The 7,452-nt window shown below is 36.7% G+C and overlaps 1 long non-coding RNA gene across 1 annotated transcript; it reads right to left on the minus strand.

Moving 5' to 3' along the window:
* Positions 1–2,314: 2,314 nt before the first annotated feature.
* LOC140241255 (uncharacterized) lies at positions 2,315–4,655 on the minus strand. The gene is made up of 3 exons (XR_011902068.1): positions 4,636–4,655; positions 3,907–4,111; positions 2,315–2,442 (listed from the first exon to the last, which is right to left on the minus strand). It is a non-coding gene; the product is annotated as an uncharacterized lncRNA (long non-coding RNA).
* Positions 4,656–7,452: the final 2,797 nt, after the last annotated feature.

Here is a 7,452-nt window from a genome sequence, read left to right on the forward strand (position 1 = left end):
TCATACTTTAAATTGTGATTGAAAGTAAAGATGCAAAATCGGACAAGTTTACGTGTTATGTCTATGGGAGGTGATTTTTTTTAAAACCATCCATTGACTTGACAACGTTTAAGCACCTTTATCTCAGCTGATTTTGCTTCATTTCCTCTGAAATTTAAGTATGTTGTAGCTGAGACAATAAGCTGCAGTAATCATGCATTTTGTTCTTTGAAATCTTCTCATGAGGTTGACAATTTTGCAGTTTAAAACTGAAAATGAGAGTGGAATGCGGACCAAACGATTCCTGATTCATCTTTCACGTACATAAGTTTACGTTCCTCTACTTTTCTCGTCGAGACGTATGGCCGAGTGGTTAGAGGCGTCGTCTTAGAAACGTGAGGTTGCACACGTACGGGTTCGATCCTCACAAGAGCACGAAAGAAAATAATTTTGTTTTTACTTTTTTTCTTCAATGGAGTACTACACCTTCGTCCATGTAGAAATCACGTTTGCATGTAAACACACCTATACGCACACACTCACACAGTATACCTTTGTTTTGCGTTGGAGACTGCATTACTTCGACTGCTGCAAAATTTTGCAGGCTGGGCTTTTCAAACTGATATAGTATATTTAACAAAGTGAAATTTGTTCATATCAATTCAGTAACACAATGTAGTCGTGGTTACTTTGTGCTGATTTATACATGTAACAAGCTATACATTTTTAAAAAGGTATTCAGTCTTCTGTATTGATGATTATTTGTCATTTAGTGGTTTTTGTGGAGTTTCAGATAGTGATAAAAAGTATGGATGATATTAAAGTGCAGCGATAATTCCTACAGTTAGTTCAAAGTTGTGTTACAGATGTTTGATACATACATTTAGCATTGTGTGTGTGTATATACGTGTGTATACAGGTTGGCCATATAACACATTCTAGACAATTAATCTTAATTGATTAGCAAACGTGATCAGCTATGGAACTGAATAAGGTACTAATGTATGATGTTAATGATTCTAATTAAACTGTGACGAGTTTAAAGGGATAGCATAACTGTGTGTAAAAATAAGGCAATTATAAGGAAATTTTAGGGCAATTTGATAACCATGCCTATAATAATTTCATACAGGTACTAATACCTGCCTCATCTTCATGTGGTAGATTGTCGTGTCAGTAGCAAACTGACAACGTACGATGAATGTGTTATACATTGAACAACTGTCTTTCAAGTCCATAACGTTCCCCATATTTTCCCGTCGAGACGTGTGGCCGAGTGGTTAAAGGCGACTTCTCAGAGACGTGAGGTTGCGGGTTCGAACCCCACAAGATCACGAAACAAAATACTTAGATACTTTACTGGTTTTTTTTTCTTCAATTTTGTATTACATATTCGTCCATGTAGAAATCACGTTCGTATATAAACGCACCTATACACACACAGAGACACACACACACGCCATATCCCTCTTTTTTGTGTGTTGGAGACCACATTGCTTCGACTGCAGCAAATTTTGCAGGTTGACTTTGTCAAAGCGATCATAGTATGTAATGACGACGACTGAGGTGTTGTACTTTGAACAATTGTCTTTCAAGACGATGTCATTGTTTTGTAATTTGATGACGTCATTACATCGAAAATTGTGATTAAAGGCAAGGTATCAAAACCACCCGATTATAGGTTTTATGTCTGCGGGACGTATTTTTCCCAAGTTGCCAGAAATGGCATAGCGACCTCAGTCGTTACAAGGCCGCTTTTCCGTCTAGCAATGCAATAGATGTTCACACGGCCACGTTAGTTGAGTGGGCATTGACTTTCCCCCTGTTATATCTATACATTGTTGTTGTTTTTTTGTCTTACCATTTCCGTGGATGACCCGTGGCCGAGTGGTTACAGAAACGGTTTCGCATGCACGCTCAATATAACTTCAAGGTGCCTATATCACATTCTTTTCTTTGTCGATCACAGATGACTGTCATCTGATGACCACAAGCGTATCACCTAACTCGTCCTCAATGTGACGAGTTTTCATGTCTCGTTTTATTTCATTATTTAAGGACATCTCCTTACAGTACTATAGACTTTCTTTTACATACAGTGTGCGTACAAATTGTACATAGGACATTAAAAGATGAACAACACTACTTGTGAAGATCAGGGTGAAAACCCCAGGTGGAGTAGTACACTATACAGCGTTATACATATTATATCTTCATATGACAACCCAGACTACTGCAAGAATCTTCAGAACTGGAGTCTGAAGGAGGGACTTAAATCTGCAGAAGAAAAAAAGGAGGAAAAAAAGAAAGATCAGAACATGAATTTACTTACTCAGTCATTTTGCTTGAAGGAGCTATCCCACAGTGGAGTTTCTGCATTTCTGGGAACCGACTCAGTAAGTGGAATGTGCTACATGATGAAGTTCGAAGCCAGGAACTTTCCTTGAATGTCCAGTATTTTGACTGCAAGGAATTCAGAAAGAAGATGTTAAACAATCAAAATACAATGTATGATAGATTCCAGTTACCATGGTTACTGATCTATTCTCTAATAGTTACATGTATATAAATGTACAATGATAGCTTAAAGCTTCGAATTGATGGGTAAATATAGACACCCTAAATTAACGCGGACATACTTGTAGTTAGCCTAATTGAAAACCAAGGTCTACATGTACACATTAGCCTGAACAGATGCAATGCGACAACAGTGTACAGCTGTTTGTACATCACAACCTGTGTACAGCCAGGAAAATAAAACAAAAATTAATTTGATGAAAAATAAACTCAGTCAATCAATGTGCTACATTTGTACATGTAGGCCCAGCCGTGTGCCTTTACTACAGTTGTACATTTAGTTCTTCTTCTTCTTCTTCTTCTTCTTCTTCTTCTTCTTCTTCTTCTTCTTCTATATGTGGTATATATCACTTTGTAAAAGTTAACGTAAAACAATTTTTGTTTGTTGCGATTGGGATGAAACTATCATTTGGTGAGGTACCAAAAAAAGATAGACCGACAGTATCAGTCTCTTCACGACAGACTTCTTATCTTACATTGGGACATGTATGGTCAGCTGTACGTGTCCCAATGACAGTGATGAATGTCAGTAATTTATTAAGAATCCCACAGTGAAGAGACGGATACCGATGGTCTAACTCTAAGAAAATGTTACGCCAAGGACCGTACAATTTTTATGATTGAACCACATGTAATTCACGATTAATAACTCTTGGTACTAGTACTACTACTTTATTTTGCTTGATCATGATTCATGGATAATTATAGCACTGTACGAAATATCACATGTGGGTGGGTAGATCTTGTACAACTGTAGATCAAACTTCAAAGAAAGGCATGCGCGATGCGCAGATTAATAGTATGAAATAAACAGACAGACCAAAAACTTTTTTAAAAGTTACCATTTGCATTCTTTATCTTACCGGACTTCCACAAATTTAAACATTTAACTAGGCCCCCTAGCCCTACATAAACTTGATGGGTTTTATAATAAGACTCAAGAGTATCGGCTACAACCTACTAAATTTACAACTTTTTTTTTTTATAAGATCTATCTAAAGGTTACTGACTGTATTCAACAAGCCTTAGTTAGATCTGTATAGATATTTCATGCAAGTCAAAAACAAACATGCACGAATTACGAGTGCAACCTACAAATTGTAGGTTACTGTTACCAGTTACACTTACAGCTAATCTACAAGTGTGTAGAACTTCCGTTCTACGGTGTTTAGACTTTTAATATACAACTGACAGTGTGTTATCTACACTGACTTTAAGCTAAGATAGTTACAGCTGTATTAGATTTAATAATCCCCCATGATTCTTTATGTACGGGACTACAGTCGCACAGAATGCACTGCGTCGCACAACTAAAAAATAACGATAAAGTGACGTAATACGGACACGTACCGTAGAGTAACAGTGGAAGCCGGTTTCGGAGTCCGCGTCGTTTCACAAAATTTCCGTCACTTTGAAGACAAATAGCGAAAATGTTTTATTTTTGAGCCCAAACGAGACTGCTATCAAAATGTTCGCTAGAGTTTTGGCTTTCCAACGATGCAATTATGTTACCGTCCAATTTGTAGAAGGGTCAGGATCCAGCAAAGTCTGACACCTTACAAAATGCAGAAAAAAAAGAAAGCCAGTTTTCTTTCTCACATAAATTGTTTTGGTTTTGATAATATTTTTTTTAAAAAGATGTGCATATTCTGTAAGGTATTATTTCAATATTTGTCTAAAAATAATGCGAGCAGTGTACTTCTAGAAGACATCAGCAATTGATCTCGCAAAGCCTGTTGCCTTCTCTCATAATCTCGTGCACCGAAATCTGCACGCGAGACTTCGCGAGACGAAAAATAAAATGTTCACGTTTTGCACAGTGCGAGCGAACGCTGCCGGTAGACTGACAATCATAATGACAGATGTTTTACACATAGTTAACTCATTCAATTTTTTTGCTTTTAAAGGACACATTTGTACACATTAGCGTACAATGGGCAATAATTTTACAATGTGTACAATTAACAATTAGCCTGTGATATTTAAATGACGGCCCTTGGTTTCAACAATAACATGGCAAAAGTGTGCGAATACACCAGTGGGATGGGAGAAGGGGAGGGAAGTTCATGCCACACTCACCTTATACTGACAGTGCTTCCTTCTGGAATATTTCCTGTAGTGGTGGGAAGTAGATAACCAACATCAGTTACATCTTGAAGGACAGCTAACCAAGGCATGATCTGCATGTTTGACAACATTACTTATCAAAATTATCACTCATTACTTTACATGTTGAAACGTACTGACAAAGTCTGTACACAATTGAGTAATTTCATCACCAGTGGTGCATCAGACAGTATGTATGGTCTTGTATTCATACATGTATGCTACACGTCTTTTTATGACTTTGTCTGACACACAGAAGGCTGAGGCAGGATTGCATCTAATCGAGAGGAGCAGTCATTATTACAGTGCCATCTGGACTGCTTGACAGGCACAAGTTGATAAATCCCAGCTCAAGATAGTATCATGCTTGTCCTTATACTCTGAAAAGGCTTCATGGAGCAAAAACAATTCATTGCATACTGTATGTGAAGATGAATGCTGCTACTGCATGTACTAATATACACAGCCAAGTATCTATAAAGACAATGGATAAATCTAATCAAGTCAATACATGCATCATTATCTAATATTACAATCCGCATGACAAAGCATCTGACAGAAGATAGCTTGCTAAATGCACTAATGTTATCACTCGGCACAATGTAGCAAGGGCATAATATTACAATTATGTAAAGGAAGAACTTGACCAATATTAATAGAAATGTATGTACAGTCATGGACAATAAAGGGAGCACTAACCTCTCTCCAGAAGACCCAGAGGATCCCCACGACAATGATGAGGGCAGACATGACTACATAAATAAGAAGAGGTCTGGTGATCATGGGGTCACGAACCTAACGAGGAGGCTTCCTTATTACATCCTTGTCCAATGGCTCCACTCCGAGACTGGACAGAGGAGTGGGGAGAGAATGAAACATTATCATACAGTAATGTGAACTACAGAATGCACAATTTTTTTTTTTCATGTCAGTATTTGTTCATTATCCATCTTTGATAATACATGTATACACACTCTTTCTTTCTTTTTTTTAAAGAATGAACATATATTTGTCCTTTCTTCCAAATTAACAATAAAATCTGTAGCCATATAGACAGAAAGAATTTCTGGAAACAACATTAATGTGTAGAGTAGAAATAGCTGGCGTCCAGACTTTCCAATAAGAAGGGTCACAAAGAGAAGGAGAGTGGCATACAAATGAGACTTCGAAACACTGCTGATTTGAGAGGTATTGATTTTTACTTTTACAAAATTATTTTCCCCATGACTGAAGAATTATAATGGTACTCACTAAGATGCTGCTTTAGCCGATGAAAAGGTAAAATGAAATATTTTGAAACCAAAGCTTTAATGAGGTTCAAAGATATTTGCTTGAAGAAATTTGATTGATTGATTGATTAATTGATTGATTGATTGACTGATTGATTGATTGTGAATCTTTATGCAGAGTGGCCTGATTAGACTGAATCAGAATAATGATTGCACTGCCGGCATAATTGCCCTCCCCCTTCAGAATACTCTCAGACCTGCTGATGTGTGCACATTGTGGCTCACCCTTGAGCAGGCGGTCCTTCCATGATGACGTTGATCCAAAGGCTCTGCATGGCATTGAGTGGGTTGGGAAACCTCATGATGATGGATAGGGCTATCAGGATCCAAGGCAGCTATGCTCCTACCAACACAGAGAAACAAACAAACAAACAAAATCATATGTTGCAATCTATCTTCATAGATCCTTCACTTCATACTTTTGCATAATCATTAATGTGTCCATGCAAATTGGTCATTACGGGATAAGTTTTCATCAATAATTCAAATTTCAACTGATTTCTTGCAAAGTAGAAATCAATACATAATCTTATCACAATTTGTTTTCATGTTTGTTTCAATCAAATTACAAATGATTATAAATGATTACACATATTTACATCATATTTGTTATTAAGGGGTCATTTTCAATAAGACTACGTTGTGCTTCTCATGATTTCTCCATTATCATATTTGACACAGTGCATTTTTGTTTGTTTGTTTGTGTTTTTAATACAGATTTTGTCAACCAATAATGAAAGTGAAAATAAATGAGATGAATGAATGAAATGGATGAATGAATAACGTTTGTTGGAGAATAAGCATCAACCCATTTTAATTCTTCCGTGAAAACACTGTTTAGAGTCTTAATTATTTTGAACGGAATGAAGTATACAATCTTTCGTTTTTGGCATGCAACACTCAATTGAAGCTAAAATAGTGAACCATTTTAAGCCAAACATTTTCGTGTGTATTCCAATTTTGCAAATTTTGTGAGATCAAAGAGTCACAAAATCAAAATACATGTACATGCAAAAGTTCTTGTTTACACTGTATGCACTGTATGCATTGAATTCAAGTGGCATGCTGAACTAGAAATGTCGCTAAGGCGACTGGTATGCCTCCGCCATAATGCATGATTCTCCTAATAGGTCTACTGTACATGTGGACAATGTGTGATTACATTTTCACACAATTGGCAAAATATTAAAATAACAAGTTTGTCACAAATGTGTTGAATATTCACCTTCCTTGACCTAAGTTTAATTGGATGAATAGGAGAGCATGCATTTGGGGATTTAAGGACTTTCACTTGACTTTGCCCATTCATAAGTTTATGCATTGAGTACTTTTCAAGGTATGGAGAAAAAGTGCAATTTCTGTACTGAAAAGTACATTGTTACCATTTTCATCTGGCCTTTGACCGTAAAATTCATAGGATAATCACTGTCAGGCAGAACATGCATAAATATGTAGAAAGTTTCAAGATACCTTGAGCCACTTCTGAGATATGGAGGAAAAA

Source organism: Diadema setosum, chromosome 2 (assembly GCF_964275005.1).
Source record: "Diadema setosum chromosome 2, eeDiaSeto1, whole genome shotgun sequence".
NCBI lineage: Eukaryota > Metazoa > Echinodermata > Echinoidea > Diadematoida > Diadematidae > Diadema > Diadema setosum.